The sequence below is a fragment of the Sitodiplosis mosellana genome, unplaced genomic scaffold (genome assembly GCF_009176505.1).
Source record: "Sitodiplosis mosellana isolate CC-2019 unplaced genomic scaffold, AAFC_SMos_1.0 Smas_scaffold_5350, whole genome shotgun sequence".
Lineage (NCBI taxonomy): Eukaryota > Metazoa > Arthropoda > Insecta > Diptera > Cecidomyiidae > Sitodiplosis > Sitodiplosis mosellana.
Window position 1 is genome coordinate 1 of NW_022600592.1, and position 4,323 is coordinate 4,323.

The 4,323-nt window shown below is 34.2% G+C and overlaps 1 long non-coding RNA gene across 1 annotated transcript; it reads left to right on the plus strand.

Annotated features, from left to right (window-relative positions):
• Positions 1-49: 49 nt before the first annotated feature.
• On the plus strand, positions 50-1,815 carry LOC129572659 (uncharacterized). The gene is made up of 5 exons (XR_008688475.1): positions 50-289; positions 357-569; positions 642-920; positions 1,019-1,243; positions 1,323-1,815. It is a non-coding gene; the product is annotated as an uncharacterized LOC129572659 (long non-coding RNA).
• The last annotated feature ends 2,508 nt before the right edge of the window (positions 1,816-4,323 follow it).

The following is a 4,323-nucleotide window of genomic DNA, read 5'->3' on the forward strand; positions in this document are numbered from 1 at the left end:
TTTAGATTTATCCATAGATAAATAGCAAGCATTTTTTCGGGAAATATAATTGCATAGAAACGGTATATTAAATAAATATACTGAGATAGATAATAATTTTTCTCATATATTTTTATATCCGAATCAGTCTGGATTAAATATATGATATATTTTATTTTACTTTAAAAATCAGAATTGTTCCAAGATAAGCTAAAATTGTTGGTTCAACACGGCACAAACATAAGTTTAACAAATCATTTTGCAAATGGACATGTATACGTGCATTTATTTTCTTGCATCATCAAAAATGGTAAAGTGTAAATCATTTTTAATTCCAAACAAAAGAGCAACAATTCAACCAGTTCTAATTTATGCAGGAAACTTTAAGATGCTCAATTGGCTCTTCTCCAATGGTGTTGACATTAATATTAAAACAAAAGAGAATGTGACATTGCTGTTTTTTGCCGTGGATAGTTATTCATCGCATCCAGATTATAAAAAAGTGCTTCAACTTCTGATTGATCGTGGTGCTGATGTCAATGCAAGAGAAAGGACTAACACTACCCCACTACATTTGGCCGCCAGAGAGCGTAATTTAATTTTATACCGTAAAATGAATATGTGTCACTTTTCCATACGCAAAAAATTCGATTCAAATACAGGTAATATCGATGCGGCTCAAGTTTTTCTTTCAAACGGCGCTGACGTGAATGCGAAAGATAAGTGGGGAGTCACTGCTCTTTATATTGCCGCAACATCGGGTCCGTCAAACAACAAAGATATGGTACAAATTTTGCTCGATCATGGTGCCGATCCGTACATTCCAACAAACGAAGGGAGTACAGCACTCGGAACAGCATTTGAATGGCTCGATTCAAACAAAATGGATATTCTATTAATGTTCATTGAGAAGTGTGCAAGTCTTCAAACTTTTCACAACAGTAATTTCTTTGATAAAAGAATTTTCTTGATGATAGATGTATAAGATTTTTTTTTAATTTACTCGAATGAATTGCAAGGCACCTTTCTTTTTCAAAAGCAAAATTCAGATTTGTTGCGATGCCGATCGAAAATGCTGCAAATTGCACTGCCATAAATGCAACGAAGACATCGTCACAACATCCGGTCGTAAGAAGCATTTCGTTGAGAGAACTCATAGGAATAATATCGTGTCCGAATTTGATTGCAGACAGATATAGTGTGCTCAACTGCTCATTGGTCATATAATATTTTATTATGTTTTGGATTGTACAGTTTTTTCGAGGTTCAGTTTTATCGATTTACTAAGAGCTCTTTTGATATTTTCCAAGCAATCACCAGCAGTATCTTTTTCCTCTAAATAGTTGATGACAAGCGACGTGAGACTCTTTACATCATCCACAGTGTATTCCAAAAACGAGAAATGAACTTCTTGGACAAACATCCAAAACGTTTCCGATTTTGAATGGAAATTATCTAAGTTATCATCTTTAAATATCATTAGCGCTGGAGTATGCAATCTGATTATTGAGTCCGGGATATCGTTTAGACCATAAAATTCCTCAGTCGTTCGTTGTAGCACACTTAACTGAAATTTAATAAAATTATTCGTTTCACCTAGTTTTAGACTTTGTTTTCTACTTAATATTTGTTGACTGACCGAACCAGAGTCAACAAGAAACTTTTTTGGTGCTCTGCATAGCTGGCGCATTTGAAAATTAAAACCTAAAATTTTAATATACTGACCGTAAAAGCGCGATGATTGGCATGCATGATTTTGAATATTTCCATAAGAGACAAAATCGTACCAAGACTGTCTCTGAATTGAAAACTCTTATCGATGCCATATTCCACAATAATTTGATTTGCTAGTTCCGTGTTTTTGTTTAGTTCACTTATTCCAATGAGAGCATTGGTTAAAACGATGGTGTCCTTCATTTTTTTTATTTGTTTGTTTGGTTCCGATTTTTGTACATGATCTTCTAACGATTTTTGAAAAACCCACCAATCGTCACATAACGGTACTGATGACGAACTGTGAATTAACTGAGTAATTACGATAAAAATGATCGCTATGGACATAAATAAGTCCATTATGGAGTTTGATTTGGTTTAAATTTCGTATTGAATTGTCCGTTACGAAAGAATGATTGATTATATTTGCTAGGATACTATGTTTATTTTCATCAATTCATACTTATATACGTATATAAGAAATCAATGGTTGCTTGATTTCTGTTGAAGCCATTCGAATTGTTCTAGACAATGCAAATTTTACTGCAAATATATTTAAATTGTTTTCCTGCTGTCGTATTTCTTCATCAGTATTATTTGAATTATTTCAGACATGGTATAAATCGCGTTTGGAATCAAACTGATTTTTTGGTGTAAGATTAAAGGTACGTTCAAAGCTGATCGCACCTGACCTATATTCAAATATAACTCGGGAGATCGAGTGTCCAAACATACTGAAATAAGCTGTTAGCATGTGGTTGGACTTTTAATCTGCAGCATCAATATGAGTATCATTTGAAGTCTTGATTCAATTTTGAATAGACCATTCTTAGGCTAATTTTTGACGAAGAATTCGAAAATGCAATCATTTTTGGTCAAAAATCAGGTCTACTGCCTTGATTTCGGCAGTTGTGGTGAGATTGTGCGATTTTTTCACCTTTTTCTTCAATATTAGCCTCCCCAATGCCAAATTTGAACTATATAAATGAAACATGTTATACGCCAAAAGAAACTAGACATCAAGCGCTACATTTAAGGAACACATCGCACCAGTGCTAGTGCCTTAGAAGCAGTTGAAAATGGTTGCATACTTGCAGGAGCACGATTTTTCAAACTACCGACCTCGAATTGAGGCAGTATGGAGGGTTTGATCAAGCTGGAATGTTCTACACATAAGTTGGATTTTCTACCAGCTTTTCAAATATGACAGTGATTTGGGGTTAAAAGAGGGTTTCTGTCCTGTTTTAGCCCTAAAATTTTGATTTTCGGTGATTTTTCGACTTTTTTAGCCTCCCCCTCCCTTCCAAAGGGGAGGGTGACCCCAAACATTGTTATTTTTTGATTCGTTGGAGTCTGGTGAGAATTTTTTCAGAACATATCACCAGTGTCAGACCCCCTATTTGGTGTGAAAAAGAATTATGTAGTCGAAAAACCATGAAAAAATGGGAAATGGTGAAAACACCGAATTTTTTTTCCATAAAATATGAGTTGGCGGATAGTTAGGGAATATCGAAAAACTCAAGAATTTGAGGTGGGCCGACTTTTAAGCCCAAAAATTTGAAAAAATAAAACCACGTCTAATTGACTTTTTTCACATTTTATACTTTGAACCCACTTTTCATAGCTTGAATGAGCCCGGATGGGGTTGTCGCAGTGGACTTTTTTGTAGCCCCATCGATTATCTATCCAACCATGCATATAGTTTTGAAAGTGTGTACCACACTTTTCTAGTGTAAAAATGTCAAAAAGTGCCATTTTTCATTTTTTTCAATATTTGGGTCACCCTAACTTTTCATCAGGTGGAGAAGGTCACCCTAATTTTTTGGCTTTGCGAGTTTTTGGCCATAAGAAGTTTATACACCAAGTTTGAGCGAAATCGGAGAGGTCATCTGCAATTTTTGTTACACTTGGTGTGGAATGGTCGTTAAGCCTTAATGGGAATGGATGCGTTTAGTATTACATGACTTGTCGCTGCTGTACATTTACGTTTGACACTAGCAGTCGTAGATTACATCAATCTGGAATGAAAAATCTGTAAAAATCGATGACTTTTTCTTGCGATTTTTGATTTAATGAAGTCTTTTCAGTTTAATGAAATAAATCGGCTGAATCCACACACATATTTGGGCTGTTTTTATCAAATATTATTTCATCAGAACTAGGGTTTACAAACGTTTCGACAAATACCGCAAACGGTGATAAAAATCGTTATTTTTCTGTAGTGTTTTATTTTGACAGTTCAAAATACCGCAAAAAAACGAGCAAAAACGAAAATAACGTTTTTTAGACGTTATTTAACTGCTCTGTAAAATAACATTTTTTGAAACACTGAAAAAAATAACGATTTTTTAAACCCTAATCAGAACATCTATTTTGCCTCCAAAAACTTTAATTCATTTTAAAGTAGATTTATTTCAATCTATGTTTCTATTCATAAAAAATCACAATTGCTCTCGCTCAAAGTTTCCATTCGATGATTTTGATCGCATTTCAAAACGTTGAGAATATTGTTCAAAGCAAGTTCAGAGCTCATGTAAACCAAAAACATCTCTCGATGAGATTTCCGTCAGACCAAAGAACAGTAGCTTTATATTGTAATTCAACTTCAAATGGTTTTCAGATCGATTCTTT